Raw genomic sequence first — 14326 nt, 5'->3', positions numbered from 1 at the left:
AACTGCAAAATCATGACCTGAGGCTAAGTCCAACCCTTAACCAACTGAGCCACCCAGATGCCCCCAAGAAGGTATATTTAATATTGAAACAAAATTAGATGTTGGCCCTTTGATAACTTGGTACTCAGCTAAATATTTCCATCAAACCCTTGCAAAACAGACAATGATACTTTAGAAATATGATTTCAACACAAGTGATTGGAACTGATTGTAGGCAGTGACTAAAGTAACACTGAACATATAGCTATCTGATTCAACTTCTTGTTCAGTACTTATATAATCTGCAGGATGAGAAAGAAACACAGATGCTTTCCACTCCTTAACCTAAGAATAATAAACAAATCACACAATAATATATAATACCTATACAACATATATACAACATGTAATCACTTTAAATACAAGATAGATGATAGATAGATAGATAGATAGATAGATAGATAGATAGATATGTACACACATATCTGTACTTTGGTGGAATATATTTCAGTGTGTCTGATAAGGACTGATGCTATGTGCTGTAAAAATAATTCTTTTGATTTCTATAGGAGGTTATATTTCTTGGATTTTTTAAGTTTATAGAGCTATGTCTTTACTATGAATCTTGAATTTGTCCACATTAACAATGATAATTATTTTACTTCAGTAGGTAATCAATGATCCACTAACTCTGGAAGTAAAAGAAAAAGACTATGAAGAAATTGATATAGGGAAGTAGATATTTTCATTTCAAACCAGTTATAGCCTCTAAAATTGAAGTTTTAGTGCTTATTTGCCTCATGGATGAGGTTATTTATTCATAGAAAGTCATTATATCATTAATTCTAACCCAGCAGAAGCCCACTGACAGTTCACTACTGATAACTTCGTCCTTCTATTTAAAATCCACCTATTTTTTTAGCCCATGTCTAGTAAGTTTCCTATTCCTTGAATTTAAATCAATCCTTTTTCTTCTATATTTAATCATCTCATACCCACAAAAATGATTCTTCATAGAAGTGGTATACTAAAAGAGTTTTCCATTATAATAGAATTTATTTTTTTCCTTTTCATAAACATGTTCCAGAGGGAGTCTTCTAAGCAGTCTGATCTCTTCTATGGAAATGAGAAATAAATTTGAATTATGAAGAGCAATCAATAAAAAAGGTTTTTAAAAAGTATAACATGATATGCTAAAAAAGAGAAATGAAATTGTATATAATGCTCAATTAAAGTCACAAGAGGAAGAAAAAGAGCAGAAGACAAAAACAGGCAAAAAGAACAAGAGCAATAAAAAGAACAAAGGTAACAGAAAACAGTAACAAATATGGTAGATATTAATCCAACCATATCAATAATCTCTTTGAATGTCAATGGTCTAAATGCACTAATTAAAAGACAGATTGTCAGATTGCATCAGAAAACACCACCAGCCATATATGTCTATGAGAAAACCATTCTGAATATAAAGACACATATACATTAAAAGTAAATGGATGAAGAAAATATACCATGCTAACACTAATCAAAATAAAGCAGGAGTAGATATATGAATTTCAGACACAGACGACTTCAAAGTAAAGAAATTATCAGGGATAAGGGAGATATTTAAATAATCAAGGAGCAAATTCTGGAAGAAGACATAACAATTCTTAATATGTATGTATCTAACAATACAGCATCAAATTACATAAGACAAAAACTAATAGAACTAAATTCCATTATGTCAGCAAGATAAAAAAAGAAAAAAATCACGATTGTATCAATAGATGCAGAAAATGTATTTGACAAAATCCAACACTTATTCACAAAGAAACTCTTAGTAAGCTAGGACTAACGGGTACTTTTCTCAACTTGATAAAGACTATGCAGAGAAAATCTACAGCTAACCTTATACTTAACGATGAGAAATTCAAAGCTTTCCTGCTAAGATCAGGTAAAAGGTAAGGCTGTCCCTCTTACCTGCCTTTTTCAACATCAAACTGGAAGTCCTTTCTTAAGCAATAATTCAAGGAAGAAAATAATATATATACAGATTGAGGAAGAATATATAAAATTGTCTTTGTTCACAGATGACGTAATTTTCTATATAGCAAATCTGAAAGAATTGACAAAAGAACTCCTGAAACTAAGAAGCATTACAGCAAAATTGCAGGATACAAGGTTATTGCACAAAAGTATATTGCTTTCCTTGGCACAAAAACAGACACTCAGATCAATGGAACTGAATAGAGGACCCAGAAATGGACCCAATTAATCTTTGACAAAGCAGGAAAAAACATCCAATGGAATAAAGACAGTCTCTTCAGCAAGTGGTGCTGGGAAAACTGGACAGCGACATGCAGAAGAATGAACCTAGACCACTTTCTTACACCACACACAAAAGTAAACTCAAAATGGATAAAAGACCTAAATGTAAGACAGGAAGCCATCAAAGTCTTCGAGGAGAAGCAGGTAAAAACCTCTTTGATCTTGGCCGCAGCAACTTCTTACTCAATATGTCTCCAGAGGCAAGGGAAACAAAAACAAAAATGAACTACTGGGACCTCATCAAAATAAAAAGCTTCTGCACAGCAAAGGAAACAGTCATTAAAACTAAAAGTCAACTGACAGAATGGGAGAAAATATTTGAAAACAACACATCAGATAAAGGGTTAGTATCCAAAATCTATAAAGAACTTCTCAAACTCAACACACACACAAAAAACTAATCCAGTGAAGAAATGGGCAAAAGACATATATAGACACTTCTCCAAAGAAGATATCCAGATGGCCAACCGACACATGAAAAAATGCTCGACATCACTCATCATCAGGGAAATACAAATCAAAACCACAATGAGATACCACCTCACACCTATCAGAATGGCAAACATTAACAACTCAGGCAACAACAGATGTTGGCGAGGATGTGGAGAAAGAAGATATATCTTGCATTGCTGGTGGGAATGCAAGCTAGTGCAGCCACTCTGGAAAACAGTATGGAGGTTTCTCAAAAAATTAAAAATAGAAGTACCCTATGACCCAGCAATTGCGCTACTAGGTATTTATCCAAGGGATATAGGTATACTGTTTCAAAGGGACACATGCACCCCAATGTTTACAGCAGCACTATCAACAATAGCCAAAGTATGGAAAGAGCCCAAATGTCCATCGATGGATGAATGGATAAAGAAGATGTGGTATATATATACAATGAGTATTATTCGGCAATCAAAAAGAATGAAATTTTGCCATTTGCAACTACGTGGGTGGAACTGGAGGGTATTATGCTAAGCGAAGTTAGTCAGTCAGAGAAAGACAAATATCATACAACTTCACTCATATGAGGACTTTAAGATACAGAACAGATGAACACAAGGGAAGGGAAGCAAAAATAATATAAAAACAGTGGGGCAAAACATAAGAGACTCTTAAATATGGAGAACAAACAGAGGTTTTTGTGAGAGGAGGGATGGGCTAAATGGGTAAGGGGCATTAAGGAATCTACTCTGAAATCATTGTTGCACTATATGCTAACTAATTTGGATGTAAATTTAAAAATAAATAAATAAATAATTTTTTTAAAAAAAGAAATAAAAAAGGGCTTATCTGATCCCATGGACATTAAAGAATAAAAAAAAAAAAAAAACTATATTGCTTTCCTATAGACCAATAAGAAACAAGTGGAACCTGCAATTAAAAACACAATGTCATACACATTAGCACCTCAAAAATGAAATACTTAGTTATAAATCTAACAAAATATGTATAAGTCCTATCAGAGGAAAAACTACAAAACTCAATGAATGAAATCAAAGAATAAAATAAACGGAGGTGCGCCTGGGTGGCTCAGTTTGTTGAATGTCCGACTTCGGCTCAGGTCATGATCTCATGGCTCATCAGTTTGAGCTCCATGTTGAGTTCTGTGCTGACACCGCAGAGCCTGGAGCCTGCTTCAGATTCTGTGTCTCCATCTCTCTCTCTGCCCCTCCCCTTCTCATGCTCTCTCTCTCTCTCTCTCTCAAAAATAAACATTAAAAAAATGTTTTAAATAAATGGAGAAATATTCTACATGTATGGATAAGGAAGACTCAATATTGTCAAGATGTCAGTTTTTCCTAACTTGATCTATAAATTCTGTGAAATCCCAGGTCCCAGCAATTAGCTGATGGATATAGACAAACTGACTCTAAAGATTATATTGGATAAGCAAAAGACTCAGATGGCCAACGCAATACTAAAGGAGAAGGACAGAGGACTGCCACTACCTGTATTCACGACTTAATATAAAGCTACATTAATCAAGAGAAGGTGGTATTAGTGAAAGAATAGACAAATAGATCAATGATAAAGAATATAAAGCCCAGAAATAGACCACCATAAATATAACCAACTGATCTTGACAAAGGAGCAAAGGCAGTACACTGCAGCAAAGATCATCTTTTCAAAAAATGATACTGGAACAACTGGACATCCACATGCAAAAAAATGAATCTAGGCACAGACCTTATACTCTTCATATAAAGAAACTCAAAATGAACTGGAGAGCTAAAGTTAAAATGCAAACTATAAAAATCCTGGCAGATAACATACAAGAAAACCTAGATGACCTTGGAGTTTTTAAGTAAAACATCTAAAAATATGATCCACGAAAGAAATAATTGATAAGCTAGACTTTATTAAAATTAAAAACTTCTCTGTGAAAGACAATACCAGGAGAACTAGAAGACAAGCCATAGAGTAGGAGAAAATGTTCCAAAAGACACACCTGATAAAGTCTTGTCATCCAAAATATACAAAGAACTCTCAAACTCAACAATAAGAAAACATGCAACCCAATTACAAAATGGGCCAAAGATCTTAACAGACATCTCACCCAAGAAGATATACAGATGGAAAAAAGCATTTAAAAAGATACACAACATCATATATCATCAATGAAAGTCAAATTAAAACAATAATAAAATACCACTACACACCTATTAGAATAGCCAAAATCCAGAACACTGGCAACACCAAATGCAGGTGAGGATGTGGAGGAACAGGAACTGTCATTCTTTGCTAGTGGGAATGCAAAATGTCGCAGACACTTTGGAAGACAGTTTGGCAGTTTCTTACAAAACTAAACATAATCTTATCATATTACCCTTCAATTGTGCTTCTTGTTAGTTACTCAAAACATTTGAAAATCCATCTACACAAAAACCCATACATGGTTATACACAGCAGCTTTATTTGTAATTGCCAAAACTTGGAGAAAAAAAAGATGTCCTTATAAGTAGGCAAATAGATAAACTATGGTGTATTCAGATAATGGAATATTATTCAGTGCTAAGAAATGAGCTATCAAGCCCTGAAAAGACATGGATGAAACTTAACTGCATATTACTAGGTGAAAGAAGTCAATCTGAAAAGACTACATCTTGTATGGTCCATATTATATAAAATTCTTGAAAGAGAAAAACTGAAAACAGTAAAAAAGATCAGTGATTTCCAGGGGTGTGGTAGGAAGGGGGGGGGCAGGGATAAATAGGCAAGGCACAGAGGATTGTTAAGGCAGTGAAAATACTCTGTATAGTACTATAATGATGGGTATAAATCATTATACTGTTGTCCAAAGGCAGCGAATGTACAACACCAAGAATGAACCCTAAGGTAAACCTATGGGCTTTGGGCAATTATGTTTCAATATGTTCATCTTTAGTTTAAAGAAAGAAACAAATAACCACCATTTTGATGAGTGATTTTGATAATAGGGGAGATGATGCATGCATAGGGCAGTGGATATATATGGGAAATCTCTGTGCCTGCCTCTCAATTTTGTTGCAAATCCAAAACTGCCCTAAAAATAGTCTATTAAAAATTAAATTATGAAAAATTAATAACAAGCAATTTTAATCATATCTTTGAAATATTTTGTTTTAAAAGTCTTTCAAGATTTCAGATCTAAATTAATGTTTAGTTGACAATTTCAAGCAGTGGTGAATGTTCTAAAAAAGAGAGAGTTAGAAAAAGGGCAGAGAGGCTAAATACCATAGTGCAGTCTCTGTGAACACACAATATGTCTTAATTTTCATCATTTGTTTCTGCTCATTCTTTGTCCTGCTGTAGATAATATGTTTTTGCATTTTAACAGGTTATTCTCATGATGTTGTCATATAAATGCAAATTTCTTTATTTTTGCTAAAAATGATGTCATCCTTGGGGCAATGTTAACTTAAACCTTTATTTTTGACTGTGGATTGATTGCTCCAGCTGGTATCCAGCTGAAATAGGTAAACTGATAGCCCTGGAGACTCCAGAAAGAAATAGACAAGTACAAAGAAGATTGTAGAAGGAAAAAAGATAAGAAAACAGATAAAAGGCATAAAGATAAGTCAGAAATTAATATAATTAGCTAACTTACAGAATATAGGTGGTAATATGGTAGAAAAATCAGTGCAACTAAAATGGGGTAGAAAGAATGGCTCTGAGGTTGCCTCTGGGTATAATTCTGACTTTTAGTGCCACGGTAAAGTTTGATATATACATGATATACACACATTTTGTAAATAATTAAAATTATCCAGAATGTGGGAAAGCACAAAATGAGGTACAAGCAGTAATAAGGCAAACTTACTGTATTACAAATGCCTAACAAAACCACACAAAACTGTGTGGGGAAGAAAAGAACTAATCTGTTAACTCAGTAAAATATCATTTGCATTATTCGACTGTAAGCTAACAGGCTAAGACAAAATGAACTACATACAAATATTCTACTCTATACTCACAAGAGTATAATTAGTAATTATAAAATTAGGATTTTTGTAATTATGAAATTAGGGTTATTCACCTTCAAATGAATGTGAATAATGAGATGCAGTTTTCTTATTGTAGGAGAAAGGAATTATAAATATGAATTGAGGAAGGCTAGAATGAACCCTTGGGTGTTGGACTTAACCAGATGAATCAGTATGTACTAACAATTCTTAACAAACACATAGAAAAATACATAGAAATCAATATAGATATTGGTATAGATGTCCATGTGTACCCACTAAGAAGACCTAGAACAGTAACACTACAGTAGCAATGAGCATAACTAGTGCCCATATTTTGTTTTCTGAACGCCATTCTTCAATAAAAATGAAAGGACTCCGAGAAAATGGCTGATTTCAGGAAAAGTACTAGATTAGAAGGGAATACTTCATGTTGCCTGAAAGTATGCGAATGCTTAAAACAAATTATTGGAGATATAGAAAGGAATAAATTTGAAGGGATTCTCATGACCAAATCTGGGATAATTTGAGCAAAAGTAAATAATAATAATGAACTATGAATCATAGAATAAAATATCCAGGAGTCAATGCCAATATAAATATACCATTGAATAAATAAAGGGGAAAATGGGCTGTTCTTCCTTTTAGTAAAATTCCAATTAATAAATGTAGAAGGGATGATGGAAATAAAAGTCACTATTTGGCAACATCACAGTAAAAATTGTCACAGCAAGATTCATCCATGAATGCTAAAATTAGTAGGCAAAAGCTTAATAAGAAACAGGATATTAGCATAACTTAACAGTATCTTCCCACAAGATAATTATTATTTACAAAGAGAGAAAATAATAGCATTACAATGGAGAAACTTTTTAGGTACCACCTGAACCAGGTTGTCTAGCATTTCCCTTAATAACATCTATAAACATTGCGTGCCTCCTACTATGATATACTGAGAAAGACATGGTATTACTTTTCCGGCACTCTTACAAAGAATGCATAATCTGAATTTAATCATCAGGAAACATCGGACAAATCCAAATTGGGAGACATTCTACAAAACAATTGGCCATTTCTCCTTAAACGTGGGATCATGAAACACACAAAAAAGACTGACATGATAACTAAATGCAATATGGGATCCTGGCTTGGACAATTTGGACAACTGGCAATTAAACAGGGTCTATAGATTAGGTAATAGTATTGCATCAGTGTTAATTTTTATTTTGATCCTTGTACTTGAGTTAAAGAAACTATTAATTTTTGTGCAAGAATTTTCAGTTCTATTTCAGTTCTCTCTTTGTGTATGTCCAAAATTATCTCACAATAAAAGGTTAAAAATATACAAAAAGCAAATCATTTTTACAATCAAGTAAAGCTCTTTTTAGTTAAAATGCAATTACAAAAGAGTGAGACATCTTTTAATCATAAGCACGCCATAAATTACATATCAAATTATGCTTCGTATTTCAGAAAAGTATCTTCCTTGGGAACTATTTCAGAAATAATTCTTTAAAAAATGCCTCACAAATACTTTTTCTGGAAATAATTTTGCCACAAAAGTAGATCATGTGCCACTGAGAATATTAGTTATTTTATTTTAAAAGTTGGGATTTTTTCACTATTACCCAGATAGGATAGATAGGTGATAGATAGATAAATAGATGATAGATAGATAGATAGATAGATAGATAGATAGATAGATGCATAATAGATAAATGATAGAGGGATATATAGACAAATATATAGAAACATATACATATATATTCATATATTCATTCTTCTGTCTTGCCTCCAAAACAATTACATCTATTTTTAGATATTATGATCCTCCACATAGAGTTTCTGCCCTTGAGAATACGTAAAATAGTCCATTGCAATAATTCTTAAAGTCACTAATTAATCTTGAAGAATGATAGATGTGTTGGAATTGATGCACAAACTTCTAAAGTGACAGCTTAAAATGTAGTAGCACCCCTAATTTCTGCTATGTTTATAAAATTGGTTTCATTCAAGGTTTGATGAGAGACACTTTAAAGACTCAAGGGTACATTTGAAAGCTGTAATTCAACAGCATCAGGCTAAAAGGGCTTGACTGACTTCTCAAATAGGACTTGCCCTGCTATAATTGCTGTGATTATGTCATAAATCAGCACAACTGAAAACAATGTACATTTGTTGGCTACATTTTTAAAAGACAGAAGAGTTATGGATAACAGCAGTAACTCTGAATGTTCCTATAAAAATCTACATTATGGCTTCCCCTACCCAATAAAATGGGAATGACTAGCTTTTGCATTTTAATTATTGCACAAAAGCATTCTTAGGGTATTAACAACCAGCTGGTAATGGCCTTTTCCATTTCATGGCATAACATTGTTTAACTGTAAAATAATAGTCATGTTTTATGTCACTTTTTGCCATTAGTTTTTCCTTCTTGCCCTCATCAATCTTGGTAATTTTTATGTGAAAATCAACTTGTAAGTTTTTTAATGGCTAGTTTTATGAAACATCAATTTAGTATTATTTACATGCTGGAGAACACAAATATAATTATGAATTAATTGGATTAATTTTATCAATCCAACATAGCTGCATATTAGGAAAATGTCATTCTTTCTTTCTTGTATTGAGTTTGTTCTATATAAAATCTGCAATAATTATATTATTCCAAACACCACAATTAGCTTGAGATGTCATTCATTATCGTTCAAAATAAATTTACTCAGCATTCTTTATACTATACTTTTGAATATTCTCTTAAAGAGATGTGTTTTTAAACACAAAAAGAAATGAGAAAACTCTATATTGGTTTGAAATAACACTAAGTTAAAAATTCATTATGTCTTCCTTCATTTAATATTTGGCTTCACATTTCAAGATTATTGTAGAATTTAGGACCTAAAAACACAGTCCACAATTTTTAGCTTTACATGTAATTGAAAATATTTGAGTCAGATAGCTAATGAAGATCACAGCTCATACTTTAAAAGTGCTTTATGGCTTAGAAAGAATGTATTATTGTGTCCTTAAAAGATAAGAAAGCTAAGTCTCAGAAAGGTCCAGGCTATGCAAGTATAAAGTGAAAGAACAAAGGCTATAAATTCAACTCTCCTGATTTCATTGTTTTCCCAAACATAACACAGCTGCCTTTATAATAAGGCAATCTGATAACTCTTCCAGCTTCTCCTGGCTGAGGAAAAAAAGCAGTCAAAGAGCAATTTGGCTAAAGGAAGTACTTTCCTAAACAAAAAGCATTCTATAGCTAACATAGCCAAGTTATAGGTGTTATACTCCAGGTATACATATATGTAAGGATCCTCACTCCCACATTTCATTTATAATATTTCTATGAAATAATTTAACAACTCCATTCACATTAATTGTTTTTGTTTTTTTTTTTTTTTGAGGACTTAGTGTAGTTTTGGACAGTAGTGATCTACTTCATTGCTATCTAATTTTACCATGATTAATCATTTTCTCTCCCCCAGTGGATTGTAAATCTTATGAGCCTAATGTCCAATACTGGCAGTACTGTGTTGAATACATGATAGTTCATACCATGATTATACATACATAATAGCAGTAAAATAAACATTGTTGATTTATTGATTAACTTATTCAGGGTAATGAGTGCTACATATTTATATTATTTGCAGATTAGTCACACAGTATGTAACACATGTATATTTTATTACTGGATGCAGTTATTTTATATCTCAGTCAATAGAAGGGATTACCTTCATGGCACGTAATAAAAGGAACTGGTATGGGCTACGAATATACATTGAGTGTAGATAAAATGACTGAAAAAAGCATGAGAATTATGATTTTCTAAGCATAAGACAATGTAAAAGGATAAGGATATGGGCTAGTTTGGGAACCAGGAAACATAATCTAACATATGGCCAGTCCCAAAAGACAGCCAGAGCATAGTGACAAGAACTACAGCAACGGAAGACGTGAGGAAGGTGAAAACACCCAGCTGAAGCACAAATATCAATTTTGTAAAGGGAAGATGGCAACTCTGGCAAGCCATCAATCAAGGCACAGACAGAGGAGTGTGTTGCCACCTCCTAACCAAGAGAAGTTGGGAGAGTTCTAGGAAGGATTTTGCAGAATCTAGACATTGTAGTTAGCTGTTTTGTTTTTTTTTTTTAATAAAAAATATTGAATAATACAGAAATAAAGGAAGACATAAATAAATCCTGAAGCTTTGTCATTGGGCACAAATCTTTCTGGTTACAGTGTCTTCCTATTGAATTAACTCCTGTATCATTTATGAAGTGTCCCTTGCTATTTCTGTTAATGCATGCAATTTTGAAATCTATTTCATCTGATATTATCTGAGAGCAAGCCTTCATATTTTTACTTTGCATTGTATATATTTTTGTCTATTTACTTTCAACCTATCATTATATTTAAAGAACATTTCTTTTAGATAGCAAATAGTTGGATTTTGTTTCAATTTTTATCCATTATAACAATTTCTGGACTAAATTAGCATGATTAGTCCATTAACATCTAATACAATTATCAACTGTGTCCCTGAAAGCTCATGGGTAGGATTCTTGATGGAGTCTGTTGTGTTACTAGTAGAATCTGCATCCCTTTAAAGCCCTCTGAGAGTCTCATTGGCTGTTCTGCTGCCTCTTTCCACCCACCCTCCCCAAGTCATGCAACTCATGATGCAGTATTCTGAATGAAGCAAGAAACAAATGGGCTCTTTGGCAGCACAATGCACAGATAAGGAAACAGGCACCCATTCATACGCTCTTACTTTCCCCCATAGGAGAAATCAGGAGCCAAGAACTCTTTGCACTAGGCTGTGCCACATGGTGGAAGAGGTGATGCAAGTAAAGTCAAATGTTCCTCTTACCCTCTCTAATGCATCCAAACTCACATTTTTTTCTTCCAACAGTGTGCAAGAGTTTCTCCACTAGATGGATGGATGACAAATTGTTATAGTTGAGTGTGGGATATGACTGATGAATCAGCCATATGCTGATGTCATTCTAGAAATTCTCAACTTGGGTTTTAAAAATTAACTCAGCCATATATATTTATGAAATACACCTCAAACACATATATACTGAAAGCTGGAAAATAAAGAAAAAATATTTTAATTAATGAAAACTAGAATCTTATGTTTGTATCAGAAAAAATAGACTTTATATAAAAATATTAGGTAATATTCAATGTCAGTCTATATTGAAAAATGATTCCTCATATTTGCTAAATATCTTTAATGTTTACATTACATATTTCATATATATATTTCATATAAATTTCATATATGTATTACAAATACATATATTTCATATACATATATTTCAATTATATTACTTCATATACATATATGTAATACATATATTTTTCATACATATATTTCATACATAAATTTCATATATATTTCATATATGTATTTCATATATATAGTTCATAATATATTTCATATATATGTGTGTATATAGTGTATACAAAATATATACATATGAACTATATATATGAACTATATATACATGAAATACATATATATGCAATACATATATGCCATATATATAAATAAGCAATACATATATGGCATATATATAAATCGCATATATATATGAAATATATACATATGCAATATATATGAAATATATGTGTATTTCATATATAAATAAGTAATGTATATAGATATGCATATATATTGCTTATATGTATATTGCATATATATTGCTTATATATATATTGCATATATATTGCAATATATATATGCAATATATATTATTTATATACATATTTCATATTTATATGCTATATGCATATAAAATATATATATGAAAAATATGTTATATGAAAAATATCTATATGAAATATAAATATAAATAAGCAATATATATGCTATATATATGTTGTGTATATATATTGGATATATATGCTATTTATATGAAATATACATATGCAATATATATTTATAAATAAGCAACATATATATATTGCATATATATATACACTATGTATATACTATATATACAAAAATATGTATACGAAACATACAATGATATATATGTTATATCATTGTAACATATTATGATATATATATAATATATAATATATTATGATATATAATATATATGAAATATATATAATACATATATACAAAATATATATGTGAAATATGTAAAAATAAGCAATATATATGCAATGTATATATTACAAAGTATATACACGTTATATATATGAAATATATGTATAAATAAACCATACAGATGCATATACATTACTTATATATATATATACTATATATATAATACATATATAAGAAATACATACACGAAATGTATACATGAAATATATATATGCAATATATATATGCAATATATATAACTTACATATATTTCATATATACATTGCATACATATGTATATGTATATATACTTATGAATATTTATACATGTATATATAAATACATATATATACATTTATATATATTTATTGCCTATATATATTCCATATATATATATTTCAGCCTGACTGGAGGCAAGACACTGGTCCCCCGACTTTCCTGGCCAGGCCTTGTTTCCTTGTGCCTGCAAATGCCTCTGACTATTGTATGGAACCTTCAAAGAAATTGGAGCTTAATTTCATTCTCACCCAGATGAATGCCAGCCTGAGCCTGAGGCTTTGCAAGGCTAACACCAGGGAGGTGGGCGTGCAGGTGAGCCTGCGGATGGACAAGTCTGTATCGCTGGGTTCTCACACTGTTCTCCCTCTGGGGCAGCACAAGCCACAAGGTACCCCTGCTGGCCTGGGGAGTTTATTCACCAGGGATAGGTTATAGGAGCTTTATCCAGCTGCAGAAGGAGGGGGAAGACCAGGAGAGGAAGGTACTTTGGGGTCCTGCAGAGGACAGCCAGCAGCACCAGAAACCACCAACTCCAAGTTCTGAAGAGTGCAAAAAGGAGTAGCTTTGCCAGTATGAGCTGGGGGGAGGAAGATGCCTCAAGCCCTCAGGAACGGAAGTGCAAGCAGACGGGAAGTCAGCAGAACAGATTTGCTCAGAAAACCCAACTTCCAGTTTTTGGAACCAAAATATGGCTATTTTCACTGCAAAGATTTTAAGACCAGGTGGGAGAGTGCTTATGTGTGGTGCGTTTCTGGAACTAATAAGGTTAATTTCAAACAACTGTGTTGCAAATGCCAAAAGAGTTTTAAGGCTTATCAAGTAGAAGCATTCCAATGTCAGACCTGTTCAAAGTCTCGTTGTTCCTGTCCTCAAAAGAAAAGACACATTGATATAAGGAGCCTGCATAGATAGGAACAGTATAACTTGTACAGGACACCCAAACTTTCCTTGTAACTTATGGTACTGCTCCTTTTTTGCAACTTAGCTCTCACCTGGTATTGGAAAATGGACTAGGCTTTTGTACTTTTTGCAGGTTGTTTAACAATTGTACAATGTGAGTAGAATAACATAAATGCATGTAAAAAAATATATCTATGAAATGCATACATATGAAATATATTATGTAAACATTAAAGTTATATATATATATTTCATATATAAATATTTCTATTTTTCTATTTTATCTATCTGTTGCCAAGATAATTGAGTTATG

General features: G+C 32.1%; 1 pseudogene; it reads left to right on the top strand.

Annotated features, from left to right (window-relative positions):
• The first annotated feature begins 11557 nt into the window (after positions 1–11557).
• LOC106973940 (ZAR1-like protein) lies at positions 11558–14105 on the top strand (annotated as a pseudogene).
• Positions 14106–14326: the final 221 nt, after the last annotated feature.

This window comes from Acinonyx jubatus, chromosome B2, assembly GCF_027475565.1.
Source record: "Acinonyx jubatus isolate Ajub_Pintada_27869175 chromosome B2, VMU_Ajub_asm_v1.0, whole genome shotgun sequence".
Lineage (NCBI taxonomy): Eukaryota > Metazoa > Chordata > Mammalia > Carnivora > Felidae > Acinonyx > Acinonyx jubatus.
Note: the sequence above shows the minus strand (reverse complement) of the source record. Positions and strands in the feature narration are given on the sequence as shown.